We start from the raw sequence: 22,321 nt of genomic DNA, 5'->3' as shown, positions 1-22,321 counted from the left end.
TCTAGGGTGCAGCCTGTCAAGACTCAGAGGACTGAGCTGGCTCCGCCCCTCGCCTGGTACTCCAGGAAAATCTTCCCTGGTCCCGCCCTGCAGAAGAGCACAGTGCATGTGAGTAGCAGGGACCTGGACTCCCCAGATGTCCAGCCTGCTCCAGAGCAAGCGTGGCCCTTATTGCAGCTTTGACAGCTGTTGTTTGAGTTTCATCAAAGTCCTCTGGTCTGCTTTCCCACACAGGCCTCGAAGGCTGTGGCAACCAGGAGCATTTGGCCCACAGGAGTGAAATTAGCAGAGCTTCAACTGGCCTGGTTCCTCCTGGTCGGGCTGATTTGCCCACACCCAGGACAGAACGTTGAGCACTCCACCAGGGAAAGAAGGACCAGAGAGTGCTCAGCGCCAGGCTTGCCCTGCTCTGACCGAACCGTGGGTGCTGGTGGGAACTGTGAGAAGTGTGAGCCCAGCTCTGTGTGTGAGGCCTGGGGCCAGGAAGACGTGGGCGGACTCCAGGCAGTGGGGGGCCTTGAAGCTGAATCACCCCATTTGCTCCTCTTGGTCACAGACGTTTGGCTATTGCCACTGCCCCTGGAGTGAGTCACCCTCTGAATCCCACAGATGCCACGGTGCCCCCAGGGCTGACAGTCCACACAGCCAAAGCATTTGTTCCTAATCTTTTACCACCTCCCACTCCACAAGTGACGGGCACCTCCCACCGGGGGTGGCAACCGCAAGGAGTCCCGACTGCTGACCTCAGGAATGGCTATTTCTGCTTTTGAAGATTCTCAGAGTGGAGAATGGAAGTGTTTATCTTGTTGGCTTGGAATTAAGGGCTGCGCAGCCTTCTGGGACATTATGGGTTATTCCATTAGCTCTGGGAATCAAATAATATTTTCAGCTCTGTTGCTGAAGGCTCCCTGGCCATTCTGTTCAACATCAGGGAAGAAGGGACAGAGAGCAGCCGTCCAAGTCTCGGGGAAGAGGGGAACTGGCAGGCTGTGTGCAGACTGCTCTGTCTTGGAGCAGGGACAAGGGATCTTCCGTGAGTCTGGGGCAGCAGCCTGGGATTTGGTGGGATGCCCTGTTGCAGCTCACAGGCTCAGACAGGAAGCCCCACTCCCAGCCCCTCCGTCCCTCCCACTCCATCCCACAGGATCTGGCCCACGGCTCAGATGTTCAAAGCGCAGCTCTGCCCTTTCTGCAGGTTGCCTGAAACCCCCAGCTGGGTCTCCCCTCACGTCCACCCTCCCTCACATGGTGTGGAGGGGGCTTGTAGTTAACGCCATCTTGCTGCAAAAGCCTGAGCAACCGAAGAAGCACCAGCCCTAAGCAGTCCCTGTGAGGGCAGCGCCAGCCAGGGCCACGTTCAGGAACCTGGGGGCAAGATCCTGGGTGGCATGGTCTACAACAGTCTTTTATTTCCCCCTCTTTCTTCCTCTTCACCCCCTCCCCATCCCCGTACTAGGAATTGAACTCAGGGGTGCTTAACCGCTGAGCCACATCCCAGCCCTTTTATTTTTTATTTTGAGGCAGGGTCTCGTAAGTTGTTTAGGGCCTCACTAAATTGCCGAGGCTGGCTTTGAACTTTTGATCCTCCTGCCTCAGCCTCCTGAGTCTCCGGGGTTACAGGCATGGGCCATAGTGCCCGGCTCCATGGCAGTCTTCTGAGGGTCAGCAGAGGGATGGGGCCTGGAGGAAATGGATAGAATATTCTGGACAGGGCTATAGATGAGGGGCCCCAGCGCCTTCCCCCTGCTGAGGCCATGCTCCCCCATCGCTCCTGCCCTCAGGGCCAAGGCGCAGGCTCCACCAGCTGCCCTGCCACCTGAGGTGTCTTTCTCGCAGCCCTCTCACAAGTTGCGGGAGGGCCAGGCCCCGCAGAGTCAGGCTCTCGGCTGGCCTACAGCATCCAGGAGCAGGTCAGTGCACTCTGCACCCTGACAAGTTGTGGGTGGAGACTCGGGATGAGGGCACAGACAGCCCTACCCTGGGCCCATGACAGCGGACAGGGTGGGAGCCGTCTCAGGGCTGCAGAGAAGCTTGCGTGTGCTGAGACTTCCGGGCTGCACCTGGGGAAGCCACAGCTGAGTGCGACAGCATCAGGAATCCTCTGAACCTACAAGATGAGCGTCGGAGGGAAGCCGGGCTTCACCGCCAGCCCCGGATGCGCTTTCTTTTATTCAGCAAGAACCAAATGATGCCTCTGGAGGAAATGGGAAGCTCTCGCCTGGACCCTCGCCTTGATTGCTCCTGAAAGTTCTCATGAACCTGGCCAAACATTTGCTGCCATACTTCCTCTACTCCTGGTTTCTAAGTCTGTGGTGGTGTTCACAGAGCCCACCAGGAGCTAGCCAGCCCCTCATGGGCAAAACCACGGAGCCAGAGGGACACCCACGTCACGCGTGTTTCCATTTAGAGCTTCCCGCGGCACCCCACGTCCTCTCCCAGGTGGCCTCTCTGCTCCCCTATTTCTGTGACAACAGCACCAAAACCTTTTAGTTTGAAGCTTTGTGAAACTGCCCGGCCCAGCAGCATTGCCGAGACCGCAGTGGTCCCCGCAGACGGCGACAGTAGAACCCAAACACACGCCGGGGCGGGGGGTGCACTTCCTGGAGGAGTTCTGCTCTATTTTGTTGAAGATCCTAAAAGTCAAAACAGATCCAAGTGTGGAGCACCCCTTCTCATTTGCAGAGCAGGGCCCTCCTCCAGCCAGGCCTGGTCCGTGAGCTCACGGGAGACTGGAATCAAGAGGAAGGAAGGGCAGGGCCGGCGGAATTTGCCCAGATGGTGGCTCAGGACCACCAGGGGCAGAGGCCCAGGGAGGCCGCCCGTCCAGGAGCCTCCAGCCCTTGGTGACTAGAACACATCAGAAGCTATTTTGATAATTATACCCTAAAGAAGAAACCCATAAATCTGGGTGGGGAAGCAGCTTTGGTGCCATTTAGAAGTGGAATCTGTCTGAACTGGCTGAGTTTTCTGAGGCTGGCAGCCTTGCGCTCCAAAGGGTGGGACCAGCTGCCTTGCTGTTAAGAGCCGGAGAGGACAACCAGGAAAATCCTAAGCTTGGCAACAATACAGAGAGTCGGGGCTCTCGGTGTGAAGATCCCAGCGGGAATCGCAGCCTCCCCATTCTTCCCAGCTACCAGGCTGCTCCTGGGTCTCCTTTAGATCTCTCAGCCTCAGGCCTGGGCCCAGCAATTCTGGTTCACTTGGTCTGGACAGGACCTGGGGGCAGGATTTGTAAACCACCCCAGGCAAGCTCAAGTGGATCCAGGGGAAAGGATACCAATCCTGGGCCTCTGCGTCCACGGTTTTTCCTACCAGAGCCACCGTAGCTCTTACCTGCCTGAGATGAGGGCATGTGGCATCTCAGTATTTCCTTGGAGCTCCATGGTCAGCAGGCTTTGCGCCACCCAGGGACCCTGCTGGTTCATGTGGGCAGGAGTGATTGGTTTTGAACTAAGGAATAGTTTGACTAAGATGCACCCTGGCAGCCTGTCAAGATTGACAGGGCCTGGCACACTTGCTTCCTGATGGCAGAGGGAAAGAAAAAGAATGAAAGTGAAGTAAGTGGTTCTGATAAACAAAATAAAATGGCCTTAAAGAAATTATGTGGAATACGGGGTAAAAATGGGAGTTCATATCCCACTTGAATCAAAGTGTGAAATATAATATATCAAGAACTATGTAATGTTTTGAACAACCAACAATAAAAATTTAAAAAAAAAAAAAATTAAAAAAAAAAATCATGTGGAGCCAGGTGCAGCGGCGCAGGCCTGTGATCCCAGTGACCTGGGAGGCCGAGGCATGAGGATTGCAAGTTCAAGTCCAGCCTCAGCAACTGAGCAAGACCCTGTCTCAAAAGAAAAACTAACGGGCTGGGTTGTGGCTCAGTGGTAGAGCACCCCTGGATTCAATCCCTAGTACAAAAAGGGAGGAGGGAAGGAGGGAGCGAGGGAGGGATCTGTGTGGTGCATGAAGCTGGTGCACTTTCAGGGAGGCTTATTGAGAGAAAAGCAACTTAAAGTTAGAAACACAGAAGGAGTCCGACTTGGGAAGGTGCCCGGACCTTCAGGTTCTCAAGCAAATGCACTTGACCGATGGCACTGCCTGGCTGAAGGATGGAGGGACAGGGTCCCTGGACATGGTGCTGCAGACGCACACTTGGCACCTGGAGGCGTTCGCAAGGCAGCCGACGGAGCTGTGAATCCCATCCGTCTTTATAGGAAGCTCTAGGCTCACTCCTGCCCCAGTGCCTTGTGCTCCAGTGCTCCCCAGAGCTGCAGAACCCAGCCTGGGCAGGAGGTGGAGGAGTGGGCAGGTCACTGTCACGAGGCAGGCCAGCTCAGCGGGTGGCGATCACAGTGCACAAACCAGACCTGCGCTCAGCAAGCCCCGGAATGGCCAGCCCCTCGAGTCCAGACACAACTGGCATAAGACTCCTTGCCGAATGCTTGTGAAGCCGCTCCTTACAAAAGGCTTCAATCTCCCTCTTTTCCAGACTCTCTTTTGGGGATGAAGCCGAGGCAGTCCCCACCCAGAACACACAGCCGAGGTCCCGTGGCCCCACTAACATTCGAAAAAAGAGTCTTAATGTTCATTTAAAATGATCACGTTATTATATCAAGTACCGTGAACATGTTCAATCAAAGAACGCCCCTGGCAGGGACCGGCAATAACAGGACAGGAGGCCCCGTCCTGCTCCCTGACACTCAGGAACTCCCTGTCGCACTTGGCGGCTTTCCACATTCAGGAAATCTGCAGACTGGTCTCGCGGCTTTGGTTTCAGCCTCTGCTAGGATTCCCATGTGACCCAGGACAAAGTGACCTCAGAGGCAGCTCTTGTGAAAACCCACTCCCTGCGAAAAAAAGGAAATGTTTCTGAAAATTGCAAGTGTTCGCAGACAGGGCCGAGGGGAGATGCGTGCGCACACGGCCCCCAGCCGTGATGCCAGCTCTTAGCCACCTTGGAAGGAGCGGGCAGCTTCGACACCGCGGAGCGTCTCTGCAAGCCGACTGGAGGCCCTTGTCTTTCTGAGCGGTAACGAGGCTCCATGAGCACCTGGGTTTGATTAGTGGTCACACACATGCTCCAAACTAATGTCATCTTCAGCTTTTGATTTTATTTCCCTCTCTATGGGACTGGAAAAATCTTAGTGTCGGCCCAGAGAGGGTCTGCCTCTTGTTATCCTGGGGCCCCCAGAGCAAAAAAAACCCCAAAACCAAAAAACCCAAAAACCTTGTCATGGCGGCTTCTCAGAACAACAGGCTGCTCCAGCCCCATTCTCTTCTGGGTCCCCATCTCCCTTTAGCAAAGGTCCTCATCTGCCATCTGCCATCTCAAAAGCACGGTGCCCTCACAGAGAGCACTCATGGGCAATCCCTGTGCCTGCAGCTGAGGAATTGATGTGCTCAACTCTCGGGTGGCCCAGGAGGGACAGGGACAGGGCGCAATGCCAGGGAGGCACTTCATGCAGGGAGAACGTTCCTACAGACAAATCACAGAGGCCAGAGTCTTCCACACCCAGGATGGTGCTGGATGGAGCAGGTGTCCAGTACTCTCCTTGTGAATCACCAAGCCGGGTGGGTGCTCTATGAAGGTCCCTGTGGTGTGAATCTAGAATGTCCCTCAGGATCCCTGGCTGGTCCCCAGCTCAGTGCTATAGGAGGTCCCCAGCTTGGTGCAGAACCTTTAGGAGGCAGGGCCTGGTGGGAGGTCTTAGGTCTTAGGTCATATCCTATCCTAAAAACAATTTTGGGGATAGGATAATTCAACAAAGACAGTCCTGGACGTGGGACCGCATTGAGAGGTGTGCTCTGGAAGGGAACAGCAGGGCCTCAGCCCTTCCATCTCCCTCTCTTTCACAGCCTGGCTTGTGACAAGGTGACAGGTTCTGTTCTGCCACGTGCTCCAGCCATGCATGACACAGGCCCAAAAGCAGTGGGGCTGGTTATGAACTAGACTTCCAGATCTAAGGCAAAATAAGCCTTTTGTTTTTATAAGCTTATTATCTCAGGTAGTCTGCTGCAGTAATGGAAAACTGACTAACAGAATAGTGTACTCAGGAGAACACAACCCAAAGAGGGCTCTCTGAGTTTTTAAGATGATTAATTCCAGAGATGGTAAGTGATCCTCATGTAACTTTTGACCCTCTTTTCTCTGGAAGTCATTAAATACAGTTGGGTTAGCTTTTGGTCACTGTGACCAAAATACCTGACAAGGACAATTTAGTGAAGGAAAAGTTTACTTGGGGTTCATGGTCTCAGAGATGTAATCCATGGCTGGCCGACACTGTTGCTTTGGGAGGCAGATCATTGGAGTGGAAGGGCATGGCAGGAGAAAACTTCTTGGCTAATGGTGGCCAGGAAGCAGGGAGAGGGAGGAGCCGGGGGGAGACAGAATCTCTAACGCACACCCACCTCCAGACCTGCTCCTCCAGCTGCGTCCCACCTGTCTACAGTTGCCACCCGCCTCGCCCACTTCAGTTAGTAGGACCCACTGAGTTACAGCTCCCTACGGCTCATTTGCCCCTGGACATTGCTGCTTCATCTCACGTGAGCTTTTGGGAGACACCCCATCTCCGAACCCTAACAGCCCATTTTCTCTGGAGGAAACAAGCACACTGTCCCTCTGCAGGGGAGGGACTATTTTCAGGACAGGATAATTCAACAAAGACAGTCCTGGACGTGGGACGGCATTGAAAAGGCAGAGAAGTTTCTTGGCAGGGGTAACACCTGGGGCGAGCTGGGGACAGAGAATCTGGCCTCTGTGCTAAAGCATATTGACACCAGGTTCTGGGTCAGTTGTGGAGTAAATCAAGGATGTCACTAAGGAACAACTTGATCTGTGGGCACATAAGGCGTGAGTCATTTGAGTGGGTGCTGGTTCAGATCTGAAGCGTTTCAGGGAGACCAGATCCAGATGCGGACGACTGGAGGAAGCGCAGGGCAGTGCACTTCCCAGCGGTCAGCAGTGTCCTTCCACAGGAGCGTCCCAGATCAGCCCATCTGCAGCAGGAAGGCTCCCCATGTGCAAGGCACATGCCAGCTCAGGCACACAGCTGGGGGGTAACCGCACAGGCACCCCACCCCCCATGCAGGCTGCTCTTAATGCCTTTACATTTCCAATTAATCGTTTAGAACACATCTTTTCCATCTCACCCGCGACATGCCCTGCTCTCCTCTCGTTTCCCTGAAACTCAGTTCAACAGGGCTTCAAGCTTGAGCCCAAGGCCCAGTGGAGAGACCCATGAAGCCCAGACAGTCCATCCTCATGTGAATATGGTGCTGGGAGAAGACGCCATCACTGACAGCCGAAGTCACCTATCTACTGCCACCAGCAATGCTGGTCCTCTCCGGTTCAGACTCTGCCAAAGTTGTCACTCATTCATTCAACAAACATCCGCTGATGTTAACTGGGGTTAGGCCCAGTCATGGCCAGAGCAGCGGGGAAGGAGGCTGCCAGCCTCAGCCCACATCTCCTGGCCTCTACTCCCTTGATACAAAGTGTAAAGTATATTCTGTGAGGCATGTGTTATTCTTATTTTATAAACAAAACACAAGAAGCTCATATAGATTAGAATTTTGCATAAATACCATGTGGTGAAGGAGGGGTTTGCATGTGGGTCAGTGCATTGTCTTTCCTAGCCACCAGCCTCCACTTACTCTGAAGAAAGTTGCAGACCAGCAAGAAGAGATAAATTCCAAAATACACGATAAGAAAGAAAGGAAACCCACAGTAGTGAGGGGCAGAGGTCTTCACAGTCCTCTGTGGAACCCGAGATTAACAAGGACGAATTCTACACAAGCAGGTCAGAAAAGGCTTCAAAGAAGGGGTAACATAAAAAGGGTCCCTGGTGAACCAGACAAGGGTTCCCGTTTGCAACTCCCCTTGGACACTGTGTTGGAGATCTCAGCCACTGTAATAAGGGAAGAAAAATTGACAAAAGGGTGTAAAGATTGAGGAGGAAAAGGTGAGCCATACAAGTGGAATAGTCTACTCAGAATGGTCCCATGGGTCCGAGGGGAGGTATGTCATCCCCTGTTCTTGATTATTCCTAGTCGTCCCCACTCTTCAGGGGTGATCTGCAAACAGGTAAATGGGCTCCTCACATGAGAGACAGCCCACGGGAGAGAAGAGGGCTGCAGCCCGCAGAGCACTGTCTACAGCTGCAGCGGAGCTTAGAAGAGAGGCCATGGCTACCTTATTTCCTGCTGTCAGGAGCAAGTGAAAATCGACGCTTCTCACTAGTAAGGAATATTGCATTATAAGTTCTAGTCCCTGCCGTACACACATGACATACCAGATACACCCCACAGACATAAGGAAGGTGACGTAATAGAAGACGGAGACACTAGAAGGGAGGACAACCCCGCTACTTACAGGGGTCACAGAGTTCACACACAGCAAAACAAGACTGAAAACGAGCTAGAGTCACCCCTGAAGTCGCCATCCTGGGTAAATAGAACGTGCACATTTATATCCGTCTGTGCCCTCTAGACCCTCTTTTGTCTCCCTCAGCAGAATTACCCATCAGGTCTCCCAGAACACGAGTCTCTGGTCAGGCACCCCTCCTGTTCCGGGAGGGGCGTGGCCTTCACCCCATCCCACGGAGGCCACAAGTAGCGACTGAGTCCTGCTCTGTGCTATGGGGGAAACCCGCCTCCATCCTTGGCACCCAGGAAGAGTGGCCCAATGAGCAGACCTTGCCCTCAGCAGAGCATCTTTTGGGGCAAAAACCAGTTCATCTGTCTCCCACAGACATGGTCCCCATGCAGTCTGAGGCATATCTCTTCGTTTTCCTCTATCAATCCGGTGAGCACATTTTATCAGTATCACAGCAGGCACACCGAGTGGCAGACCCCTTCTCGGCTGCGCACTGTCGGTGAGTGGCTAAGTGACCAGAGGCTCTCCCTTACCTTAGCTGAGGGGGCGGCCAGAGCCGGATCCAGGTGTGCTGAGACGGAGCCTTTGCGATTGTCTGGTAAGAGGTGGGTGAGGAAGGAGTGTAGAAGCACACCCCCTGCCCCTGGCGTGTGGGAGCCACGTGCTCCTGGGGGACGGGGACACACCGAGCCCTCCTCCCGCAGTGGGCCCCCCTCAGTCTTGGACTGGCAGCTTCCTCTGGGCTAAGTGGGTCACTCACCTCCAGGGGCATTTCCAACCTACATGCCCTTTTGAACCATTGACCACGGGGTCTGGCGCTCACCCCGGAAGAACAAGTGACCACACCAAGGACCCTCTGGGGAAAGCCTGGGCTCGTGGAGGCACGCAGCACGTGGTACTATACCTGTGGATTTTTTGTGCGGTGATTAGCATCTGTCCATCACCCAACACCGGACTCCACATGCTGATCAAGGACCTGACACCGGCCGGAGACTTTGTCTGACTACAGCTGAGAGCAGAGAAGATGTGGCCTATTGTGGGGGCCAGGGTCTGGGCTAGATGGCTAATGCTGGGAGAAGTGTGCTGTGTGTGTGTGTGTGTTTGGATGTCTGTGGGGTGGTATCTGGTATGTTACGTGTGCATCGTATGTGCGCATATGTGATGTGAGTTGTGTGTGTGATGATGTGAGTGGTGTGGTGTGTCTCTGTGTGGCATGTGTAACTTTGTATGTTTTGTGGTATTTATGTGGTGTGTGTGTTTGAGTGTGTGATGTGGCATATGTGTATGGTGTTTGTGTGTGGAAACTGTGATCTATGTGTGTGTTATATGGTGTGGGAAGTATGTGTGTACGTGAGTGTGTGGAGTGTCTTGTGTGTTGTGGTGTGTTTGTAGTACGGCAGATGCGTAAAGTGTTTGCATGTGGGGTGTGTGTGTACATGTGTACATGTGGCAGCTGGGTGTGTGGCACGTGAATGGCAGTGTGTGTGTGTGTGTGTGTGTGTGTGTGTGTAGGAGCAGGAGTAGAGGAGAACGTGGCTGCCCAGGAAGGGCCGAGACCTCGCAGGGAGCTGACCCAGGGCTCCTGTCCTGAGAGGCACAGTGGGAGCCCGACCTCCGGAAGGTTCCCTACCGCCGCAGGCTGCAGGGCCAGGATGCGGCCTGGGCTCTGCCATGACAGGGTAAAGCAGAGAAGCCAGGGGTGGGAAAGTGGGCTTCCACACCAGGAGGGGACGCTCACCCTTGGACGTCTCCCTTGGAGGAACAACTTGCTTTTCAAAACAGAAGAGAATTCTGAGAACGCCTCCTTTGGCAGACACTGGGAAGCAGCTGCTCACCATCATGGGCGTCCGGCCAGTGTGCGTGAAGCAATGGGTGACAGCTCCGCGGGCTCGGGGCCTGGGGAACATGGTCCCCTAGAGACAGTGGCAACACACTGAGTGACTCAGGGTAGTTCTGAGTCTTCGCACCCTCCCTTGGGCTGCTAACTTGGCACGTCCCAGCTGAGGACCCCACAGACACCACAGCCGCCTGGCCACTGGCCAAGCTTAAGGCAGACAAGGGAAATGGAGGAGAGGTGACCGGGGAGGGATCTCACTCCTCTGAGGCCCCGGGAGGGGGACTTGCAGGGACACCAGATGTCTGTAGGGAAGCGTACCCATGGAGAAGGCCCACATTGTGCAACTTGGAGCACTTTCTATATCTGGCCTCTGCCATATGGGGTGCTCCTAGCGCCAATCCATGGGCAAGACCGGCCAGCGAGCCAGCCGCGGAGGAGAGCTGGGACAGAGTGGAAGGCGACCAAGCTAGGTCCCAGTGAACCCTCGGGAGGCTTCTTGGGGGCCAAGCTGGAAGAGAGGGACTGGCAGCACACACACGGAGACACGGGAAGGGACATTGAGGACGATTACCAACCAGGGAAATCCAGACAGAGGCTGGGTTGATTTGAACCAGACAGGGTTACTGTGAATTCCAAGGTCAAATATATACGCGAGCCTTTTCCACACCAAACATCAGAAACCGCAGGCTGCATGTGACTCCCCTGAGGATCTGGAGATGCCCACTCTCTCTTTCTCACGCAGGCAGACACACACATGTTGGGTATGAGTGTGAGTCTTCTACCACGTGGGTGGCAGAACATGCCAAAGTCCCATTATTGAGGTCGACATGAGAAACTGCTCAGATTCTCTGACTATAATGCAATAAAATTAATGTAATGACCTAAGTGGAATCGAAAACCCTGCCCCATGAAAATCCTCCTAAGCAACTTTTGCTAAAATGAAAGAAAGAATAAACATAAGTTAACTAGGCATTAAACTCAAAATTTAGCAAAACAACAAATTACCCTTAAGGAAAGCTGATGAAATCAATAATGGCAAAAAGTGAAAATGAATGCATTACAGGGAAAAGAATTTCTTAAGTGAGTTATAAAGCAAAAGCCATCACACAAAGGCATGCAAAATTAGACTCATGAAAACAGAAACACTGTGTGAGAGTGCAATGTGCCAGGGGCGTAACACTGCACCAGGCCAAGGGGAAAGGGGGTTTTCAAACTGGAGAAGGGTACTCTTGGTGCAAGTGACTGACAATGGATTGATGTGTAAAATGTATAAAGACAACATACAAATGGACAAGAAGAAAAAACCCAACATGATCCACACTGATGTAAGAAGGCGAGCAGATAACTCCATGGGATCTTTTTCCCATGAGAAAAGGAAATCTTTTCAGTAGGTACATGAAAATATCCCTAAAGTTTCTACTTATTGGGACATGCTAATTAGGTCAATCAGATGTAATTTTACCTCATTAGATGGCAAAAATTATTAATTCTGAACAAGTCTTCTTGATGTGTGCAAGAGCAGAACTGATATTTGGTCCCAGTGTAAACTGGTGCAATGTTTTGTGTGTGATTTGGCAGTGCAGGTAAGCATTCCTCATGGGCAGATGGCTCCGCAGTCCTCCTTTTGATCCACCTGTGAAGTCTTGAAAAATAGCATCCTATAAGTCTATACCCAGCAAACTTATCCATAAAAAGTGAGGAAGAAATAAAGACTCTCAGATGAATGAAAACTGGGGGAGTCAGTGGCCAGCAGATCTTGCCTGAAGGAAATGCTAACGCCTGGCCAAAAACTTACGCAAGGAAGATCATCCATGTGGGAGGCCATCCTCACAGGTGATCCGAGTTCCCTCCCTGGCTGGGTGAGAGGCGCCTAGACACAGCTGTGTCAGAGCTTTCCCCACCCTTCTCCAGGTCTGAGGACTTGTCTGTGCAGAGGCATGCCTGGCCACTGCCCCGAAGACCCAATCGTCGCCCCTGACCTTGGGATGCTGCCCCCCTTAACCTTCATTGGATGGGATTTTCCCTGGAATTTTTTGTTCCCCAATAAAAGCCCACTCCCTGGCGTGTTGTCTCTCTCTCTCTCTCTCTCTCTCTCTCTCTCTCTCTCTCTCTCGCTAGTCTCTTCTGTAAACCTCGCTACCACATTAGGTGGCTGGAGGCGGGAGCTAGGAGAAGCCGTCCCGGAGCTGGTATTACAGGTAACAAGAGTCTTGTCTCTTTAATTTAAAACTCCTTAGCCTTTGCTCATGAATCGAACCTTCTTTCATGAAGCTAGCGCTTCATGAAGTCGCGTGGCAGAATCGGAGAAGAAATAAATGACAGTAAAATACTATCTTCACCTGTCCTATTTCTTATTCATAATCTCTTTAAAAGTGATTAATCCGTTGAAGGGATGATAGTAACAAAGGCACTGGGACTTCACGACATTCTCAGAAGAAAGCAGCTTCAGCAATGGGCGGAGGAGTGGCCATGCCGCTGGGTCCCTGTGCCATGCAGGGGTGTGCTGCGTTACTTAAGGTGGGGACAGGTCCCTGTGCCATGCAGGGGTGTGCTGCGTTATTTAAGGTGGGGACAGGTTCCTCGAAACACATATTGTGAGCCCCAATGAAACTGCTAAAACATTTTATAAAAAGTGCCAATGGTCAGCCACAAGCAGAGACAAAGAGTACCCTAGCTGCGGAACCTTGGAATCCTAAACCAAGAGCATCCGGGGACTCGGCCCGGGGTGAGGAAGGAGATGTACTTTTCCCTGGTCCTTAGGTCCAACCCAAATCCTGGATGTTTTATATAAAATGGGTAGAGAGGGAACCCTGAGTGGAGGAGAGAAGACTGTAGATTTGCCGGTGTCTCCAGGAGCTATGAGGCCCCCCGGGGCCTTGGCTTTGTCTCAGATCCAGCCTTGTGCTGGAGAATCTGGACATCCAGAGACTCCCAGCCCTACAGAGAAAGAGCCCACCCCGAAGACATCTGCTCTTTCTAGCTTAAGGAAAGGGCAGCCTGAGAAGACTGGAAATTAGCCCAATATGGGGGGAAGGAAACTGTGGCTCCACTTCAACCACACCAGAGAGGCCCCAGGCCTGCCACCCCGTGGGCTGAACAGGCAGCCCAGCCCCCCACGGGCTCTCCTCCCCCACGGGGGTCACATGACCCCTTGTCCTCTCTGCTGGAGCACTGTGGGAAGAGACCGAGTGCAGAGACAGGACTGAACACTCCTGGAGGGGCGAGACACCCTCACCTCACTTTGCCAGGGGAGACCCCGTGGAGAGCAGTGACGTGGCTCTTCCTCCTCCCAACCAAGGAGGTGTTTGGGAGACCACTGGGAAGCCAGCGTCCCCACCTCCACCAGTGCTACAGGAACCCTTCTTACCGAGTCGGAGGCTCGGGGGGAGCAGTACTTCTACCCATTTCCTCTGCCAACGCAGTGTCAAGAGCAAGTTTAAATAACATCTAGAGTCTTATAACAAGGTAGTGCCCCAAATGTTCAGATTTCTTAAAAAAAAATCTCTGTCACATGAAAACCAGAAGATCTCAAGCTGCATGAAGAAAGACAGTAGACCCCCATGCCAAGGTGGCAGAGATCAGGGTTACCTGGCAAAGGTGTGAGCGTCACCGACAGCGTTCCAAAGTGTAATTGCAAATGCATGTGATACAAATGCAAGATTCAGGGCCTCAGCAAAGAAATGGAAAGTATCCCCAAGACAGAAGATATAAAAATGACCCAAATGGAAATGTGAACTGTTAAGTCAGCATTCTGTTTCTGGAGTAAATCCTGCTTGGTCCTGTTGTATCAGCTTCTCTGCCTGCTGTTATGCCACGGATATTTTGTTGAGTTTTGCATCATTATTTATGAAATGAATATTTTCCCATAGTTTTCTTGTTATGTCTATGTGGATTTTGATATTGGAGTAATATGGGCTTTGCAGACTGAGTTGGGTAACTCAGTCCTTCTCTTTGTTGGAAGAGTTTGTGAAGGATTGGTGTTAACTACTGAACACTGGATAGGGTTCAGCATGAGGTCACCTAGTCCTGGCGTCTTCTTGGTGGGAAGAGTCTGGATTGCTAATCTGATCTCTTTACCTGTTATATGTCTATTCTATTTCTTCTTCATTCAGTTCTAGTAGTTTGTATATTTCTAGTAACTTGTCCATTTTATCTAATTTGTTGGCATATGATTTGTCATAGCATTCCTTTATATACTTCTTAAATTTCGGTGAGATCAGTAGTAACAGTCCCCATTGCAGTATTATTTTTAGTAAAGTAAGTCTTCTCTCTCTCTATCTCCTTCCCTCCCTCCCTCCCTCCCTTCCTCTCTCCCTCTCCACCCCATTTCTCTTTCTCTCTCACCAGTCCAGCTAAATGAGATTTTTTTTCTTGGACATCCTTCATGATATTAAGAAGTCCCCTCTGTTCCTCACTAGCTGGTTTTATCATAGACTAGTGCTGAATTTTGTGAGGTTTTCTCAGTCTATTCAAATAATTCACTCCTTACTCACCACAGTAAGGAGACATAGACATGGCGGCACGACCACTGTTGGAGAATATGCATGGGTGTCGGTCAACTTTGTGTCACTGTGACCAAAATACCTGACGAGAACAACTCAGAGCAGGGTTCATGGTTTCAGAGGCTCAGTCCATGATCAGACAATTCCACAGCTCTGAGCCTCAGTTGAGGTGTGGCATCATGGCAGAAGGGAGTGGTAGAGGAAAGCCACTCAGCTCATGACAGCCAGGGAAGGAGAGAGAGAGAGAGAGAGAGAGAGAGAGAGAGAGAGAGAGAGAGAGAGAAGCACCAGCAATAAAATATAAGCCCAAAGTCGCACCCCAGTGACCTACTCCATCCAGTTACTACCCACCCACCTACAGTTACCCTCCAACTAATCATTCAAATTATTAGCCCATCAAATGGATTAATCCACTGATCAGGTTACAGCTCTCTCATAATCTAATTATTTTACCTCTGAATGTTCCTACATTAACATAGGAGTTTTTTGGGGGAGGACACTTCATATCCAAAATATAACAGCATGTGAATTAATGAAGGAACTATTGTCTCTGTTATAAATATTATAGGACTAGTATTGGACTTTTTAAAACTTGTGTGCATGTGCTATTTATTTTTAAAATTGTTTTAAATGAAAATAAAATTTATGCCTTGTTTAGAAGTCTCTATTAGGAATATTAGTAATCTCAGAACAGTATATCCACCAATTCAAAATAATGCAATAAAATTCCATAGGAGTTGAGCATGTTGGCATGACAGGAACCCAGACATGGATGAAGATTGAAAGAACTCAGGGACAGGGAGACAGGACACTGGATTAAGTCAGAGTTAGAGTTAGCCTATCAGCTAATCAAGGGCACTATTAAATAAGAGTAAAGGGCTATAGAATGGAATAGACAGGTAGATCAGTAGAATAGCATGAGAATCCAGAAATAGAAATAAGTGTATGGGAATATAATTTCTGATAAAAATGAGTAAAGAAAAAGGATAATTCCATAAACATTGTTGAGACATTTGTAAAAATCAATAAATAAAGCTGGATTTTTGGCTCACTCAACATCAAAATTAATTCCAGATGGATAAAATATTTAAAAACAAAATACAAAATCATAAAATTATGAAGAATAACTTGAGTGAAACTTTTACTCATGTTGAGGAAGAGTGATTTCAAAGCCAAAAAAAAAAAAGAATTCTAAAGGAAAAGAGCTGGATTCAAATGCACCAATTTAGCCTTCACCAAAACAGAAGAGCCCAGTGGGAACTCAGCATTAGCACCTCACCTCCCCAGCCGCCAGCTAAGGGAAAAGACCTTGCGAGGTGGGATAGATAAGCAGTCCATTCTTTAATTTACCAAGAGTTTTTTCCATCAGTAAAAAATAATATGGTCACACCAGGGAAGGAACCTGGTCCTGCGCAGGAGCCAACTCTCCACACTGAAGTGTGGCCTCAAGCTTCATCCCAGGGCCACACGTCAAATGAGAGAGTAGGTGGCAGAAAGGAGTTGTAAGAGGCAGGCAGGAAACCGCCAGCCTTTCTGTGAAATGTGTCCTTTTCACTTAGACTTTACTGTAAATCTTTTCTTATCTTTTTTTCCTTGCTTTTATGAGTAAAATCTTTTTGCATTCTGAAGTGAAGATTTGCTTTTAATTCCTGTTTTCTTTGGGATTTTATTTTCCTTTTACAGGTAGCTCTTCAGAACCTTGACAGTGGACGGCAGTGTTTGATATGAGGTAAGGACTTAATTAATCTGTTTCCAAAGAGCTTCTGGGTCGCCCAGCACTGCCCACTGGGGTCACTTCCTGCACTGAGAGCGAAGCTGGCTTCATCATCGCTGTGGGCAGGCTCATCGTAGGCCTCGTCACCTGTACTTACCAGGACATCTGATTGCCCACCAGACCTCTCTTTCGGAAGAGGAAGAAAAAGAAGACCAGAGAAAGGTATGCCTTGTGCCCCAGGCCACCAGCTGGTAGAGGGTGGGGCCGGCGAGTGGCCTCATCCATCTCCTGGCAGGGACCACAGCACCCTCTCCACCAGAAGTGGCTCTGTCCGTCCCCATCGTCCCCATCACAGCCACAACCTCCATTCAGAGGGGAAGTCGAGACCCCTGGTGCTGGGATGGTCTTGCCTACCTCGCAGGCTCTGCTCTGGAACCCCTGCCCACCCTTTGCAGTGCCCCACGTGGTGCCCTGCGTGGGAGAACCAGCTGCCACTTCCTCCTTCCATCCAGGCCAGCGCCCAGCTCTCAGGCCTGGAGGCTGGAAGCTCTGTAGGAACCGAGTCTGTCCCCACTGGTCACTAATCCTCTGTGCCTCCAGTCCCCACCTAGAGAACAACAGCTAACTAACATCTGGTAAAGATGGCCTGATCGACCCCTGTAACCTGCTCAGCTCCGGAGCTGGATCTTAACAAGCTTGCTCAGCTGAACCTTGGTCTCTAGTCAATTGATTTTGTTTCTTTCAGCAGATGCACATTTTTTTCTCTTTAGTTTTGAAATTGGCATCCTGAGAAGAGTGCCGTCATCTCTCAGGAAAACATTCCTGCTGGGAGCCAGACTGGCCCTCAGCACGTGGAGCAGAAGCTGCTCCCGTAGCTTCCAGGTGCCTTGATGACCGGGCGGAAGGACAGCAGCACTCAGAGAACTTCCTGTATCTCACGCGCTTGGGGAGATGCCATTTCACTCATGCGGAAAACAATTTTTTTTTTTTTTATCTCATTGAGCAAAGAAAGATATTAGACTAAGAGACAGAATATTACTATCACAGCATTTTGGTCTGATGAAAAGCTTGCCCAACTCGATATTGATTAAACATTGTGTGTGCAGTAATTCTCCAGACAATAAAAACCTTGGCATAAAGTAACCTTGTAAGTTACTTTAACCTTGTAAGTTACTGTCAGGTGGTTTCAGCAAAACAATCCTATCCCAATATTATTATCCTAAGAACTGACATTCCTGGTCACCTCTTTAGGGACCTCGGTTTTGATTAAAGAACAAATTGCCTGGAGGGATCTCCCGGAGCTACATCCTCTATGGCTCTCATCTCCTCCACCAACGTGCACTGATCCCAAGTCAGGCTGACCTCCTCTCCTCCTCCTGAGCGCTGTCTGAGGTGCTCCATCCTGGCAACACCCGAAACACCTGCTCACCTTCCTCCTGTTTCACCCCTCACCTGGCCATTCCAGAATTACTGCCCCAAGTACGTGTGCCTTGGCTGGGCAGCAACAGTGACTTGGGCAGCCCCCTGAGCTGCTGTGGTGCTGGAGGCGGGCCACCCTGGGATCTGTGAGGGATCTTGGGTCACATGCACCAGGCAGCAACCTGGGGACAGCTGGCCTCCCCAGGCTTGCTCTGAGCATCCTTCCAGAGCGGCTCCTCTCACCGACTGCCCCAGAAGTAGCTTTGCAAACACTGTGGCTCCATTAACTTAATCCATGAGCTGAGTCGTGCTAAACACGTGGGGTGCACAGGGAGGATCATGCAGCTTGCAGTTCAGATTCTTCAGAAAGCAGCTTCCGTGCCTAAGGAGATGCCAACAGAGAGTCAGCCCTAGAGAACAGTGACCAGGACAAAGTAGAACCAGACTTTCTGTGAATTTCCATCTGGGAAGATTCTCAAGAAAATTGAGTCCCAATTGAGTCCCCCTGGAAGCAAGGACTTTTAAACTTCATGTTTGGTATGAGATTAAACTTTTCAAGTAAAATTTTATAAAGAAAATATTGGGTAAAAGAAAAGCAATTCTGACCAAGTGGCAGAGAGATGTGGAGAGGTAGCTCCCTGACCTCTTTGCCAAACAAGCCCAGAGGTACCACCTTGAACAAATGCCCGGAACACCTGAAACCACTGCTCTAGAGACTATGGCAGTCTCCCTAGAAACCATGGTGGCTTCCAGTGGGACACAGTGAAGACCTGGGGCAGCCAGGGGGCCTCTCTCCAGGACCATTTCCCAGAAGAGCTTTCCTGCCGGTCTCCCCCTGCTCAGGATGGCCTTGGACTGGAAATGCCAGAGACTGGAAGGGGGGGTCACGCTGTTTTGGATTCTTTAATTGCAAGCAACCAAAATTGACTCTATCTAATCACCTCAAAAAAAAAAGGAGGGGGGTTTACTAGATGAAAAGGGAGTGGCTCCCAGCCCCAGGTAGTAGAAGATGAGCAGCAATCCCATCTGGTTGTCCTCCTGGGGAAGAATCAAGTCCTATGTGGAAGAAACAATGCCCCCAAGGAAACCCCAAAGATTCTTAGGTGCCCAAACAATAACTGTCTACTACCAGCCCTCCATTTGGGGAAGCTACTGGGCTTATTGCTTATGAGGTTGCAGCCAAACCCAGGCTCCCCAATTCGTGGCTCTGAATGTTCCCATGATGCTGCAGCCTCGTGGGTAACACCCGAATCACTCGGTGGTCAGGAGTCAGTAACTGTCCTGCCTTGGCCGTGTGGCCTGCTCTTGAGTGCCCTCCAGCATGGACCCTTTTCTTCTTCACTAGGTTGAGGCAGGTCTTCCCCTGGATGCTTCCTCCCAGGTCCCCATGGCTCTTTCTCTGCACACACTGTTGGAGCAGGGAGGACATGTCTCATCTAACTGGTGCCACCACCCATGTCCTACTTGACCCCGGGCTGTGGCTTTTGGTCCCATTGTAAAGTGAGCTTCTATGAGCTATCAACGCTTAAGCCGAGAAACCCAGAGGCATTGGCTTGAGGGGCCAGACACCAGAGGGGCACAGCGAAGGGCCAACCAGCCACAGTGCAGCAGGGACTGAGGCCAGAGTCACCCGGGAGAGCAGACGCTCCCCTAGAGGAGATGGTGTGACTGACGGGCAGCTCCAGGTCCACATCCTGACGCAGCGAAGGGCAGGTGTGAGTCTCCCGTTCCCCCCGCCCCCTGGGGGGCTGTGGGCTCGGGCTCTGACAGCCTGCTCATGCCAAGGCCAAGGCGGGCTCTCCTGGAGAGCCGGGGACATTAGCCCAGCTTTCCTCCAGACCCCGCTAGGTCAGCAGACAGCCCTGACTCTCCATCCCAGTCAGTTTCTTTCCCCAAGTTTCAACCCTCTGAAGCCTTTGATTCTGAATCTGAGCGCAGCACTGAGTCAGGACACAGCGTCCTTCACGTGGGGCCAATGACCAATTCAAAGCCTGGCGCTTGAGAGTCCGAGAGCCCCGTTGACATCATGAGGCTCCCTGGGGCAATGGTGTGGAGCATGAAGTTAGGAAGAAAATTGCTAAAGAAACAGGTGGGGGTCACTGGGGGGCGTTTTGGAAAACTAACCAAGGATTCAAGTTTTAGACGTAGATTTTGTCTCTTTGCACTGCTGCTGGAACAGATGGGAAATCACAAGTATTTGTTGAATGAATTGGTGAGCAAATAAGATATTTTAGAACAAAAACGTTGGTAATAATGAACAGCAACTGTGACAAGACCAGGGACGGCCGGTGCTCCCGGCAGACACCCTGGATCTGAAATGATCGTTAAACGTGAAGACAGATGAAGAAGGGCTGTAGTGGGACAGGCACAAGTGGCATCAAGGGGCTGCGAGTCGGAGAGACCATAAGAGGTGGAACTGATGGCTGGTCACAGGGCAGGAAGACAGTAACCCGAGACCCCAACATGGTAGGCTGAGCATGAGGACATCAACAGCAAAGGAGACGCACGGGGGAGATGAGTTTGGAAGACAGCGTGTGCCCACCCAGTGGGTCACCCGGCCAGAGCCCAGGAGAGGGTCCAGGACCGTGAGCTGTGCTGGGAGCTGTGCTGGGGGCTGCAGGAGTCATAATCCCATGAGGTGCGTGGGACAGTGAGGAACCAGGAAAGCTTCACTGTCTGGTCTCCGTGGCCACCAAGCTGCCCCACTGCTTCTGTCCTCTCCAGCCTCAGAACTTGAGCCGCTTATTAATCTTGGAGGATTAATCTCCCTCGCTGCCCTGAGAGCAGAGTGTGACCCCAGGACCTGTGTGCAGATATTTGTTTGGGACACTGTCTCAGAAATTAGAAGCCAGGGTCCAGGGAGAGGACGAGAAGGGGGTAGCCATGTCGAGTATGGAAAGGGCCACGGCAGTGGGCAGCTGGGGCCTGGTTCCTCAGGGGCCTGGGGAGGAGCACACAGTGTCCTCTAGAATTGGCTCTCTGAAGAGCAAGAGTACAGCACGTTTCTTCAGCCTGTGTTCCACACTGGGAGCCACCAAGGTGTGGCCGCCCCCGCCCCGGGGTGTCTCTGAGCTCGTCAAGTGAGGACCCATGGTGTCCACAGCACTGGGGCAGCTCCAGGGCGCGAGAGAAGGGCCTGCTGGCTCACGCTGGAGGCCAGAGTGCCAGAAACTGAGAGCCAAGTCCCTGCGAGCTTCCCACCAGGCACAGCCAGCCTGGGAGAAGCTGAGATGATGCAGAGGGAGCCCCAGAGCTACCCGACCCCTGGACCGGCGCTCCTCAGGCCCACTCCTGCCCCACGTCTCATCATCCAACCAATAGGGGCTCTTTGGGGTGGTGGCTGATCCCAACTCTTCACAAGACTTCACATAGCCTTATGGAAGAAGAGTCCCTACTGCTACAAGGCACCCAGGGGGCCCCTGGCTACCCCCACCTCCCTCCTTCATGTCCCTTCTAGATCCCCACCTCTACCTTCCCCTCTGAGGCCCTGAACACTGGCTCCCTTGCCCTCTTCAGCCAGGACAGCTGTGATGGCCTGTGACTGCCATCACTGGCTTAGAGGTTAAGAGACGTCCAAGGGAGTCCCAGACTCTGGAGTCCTTCCCCCAGGAGCAACTGAGACCCTGGTGACAAGGTCGGCTACCCCTCCCTACTTGCCCGTGGGTCCACCAGCTCAACAGTCCAAATGCTCAGCTGGACTCAGAGCCTCTGATCCAGGGGACACTGTGCCCCTGGAGGAAGTGCCTTCCCTGTGAATCAGGGACTGGGCCTCAGCAGAGCTGCTGCTACAGGGACCAGGTGGCCAGATTCCACGGTGGATGCTGGACTGCACAGTGCAAGGGGCAGTCCATGCCACGCCCGAGCTGTCTGGCCTACGGATACCAGCTGTCCACAGCAAGCACTGGGCAAGGACTTGTAGCCAGAAGGTCAGTTCCACTGCCACCAGATGAAGCGGACATTCAAGAGGCAGGGTGATGGGGGAGGAAGGTGGCCAGTTGGAAGATGGGGACACGTATCCTCAAAAAGCCACCTTGCTCAGGGTTGCAGCACAAGGCTTCTGTAGGGGTCCTGGGTAGCATGTTAGGAGGGAGCTGGGGTTGTAGATTTCAGGGGGTCCTGCTTCCTGATGCACAGGATGTTGTTATCTGCAGGTCAGCGGAGGTTCTAGGTTCTGTAAACCGTGTGTGTGGGTATGTTGGTGTGTGTATTGTGTGTGGGTGTTGTGTGTGTGTTGTGTGTGGGGTATGTGGGGGTGTGTGTGTGTGTTGTGTTGTGTGTGTGGGGTGTGTGTGTTGTGTTGTGTGTGGGGGGTGTGTGTGGGGTGTGTGTGTGTGTTGTGTGTGTTGTGGTGTGTGTGTGTGTGTTGTGTGGTGTGTGTGTGTCGTGCTGGGGATTGAACCCAGGGCCTTGTGCAAGCAAGGCAAACACTCTACCAACTGAGCTATGTCCCAGCCCCTGGGTTCTGTGAATAT

This window comes from Callospermophilus lateralis, chromosome 9 (genome assembly GCF_048772815.1).
Source record: "Callospermophilus lateralis isolate mCalLat2 chromosome 9, mCalLat2.hap1, whole genome shotgun sequence".
NCBI classification, from domain to species: domain Eukaryota; kingdom Metazoa; phylum Chordata; class Mammalia; order Rodentia; family Sciuridae; genus Callospermophilus; species Callospermophilus lateralis.
The sequence above is the reverse complement of the archived record's forward strand: the minus strand, read 5'-3'. Positions refer to the sequence as shown.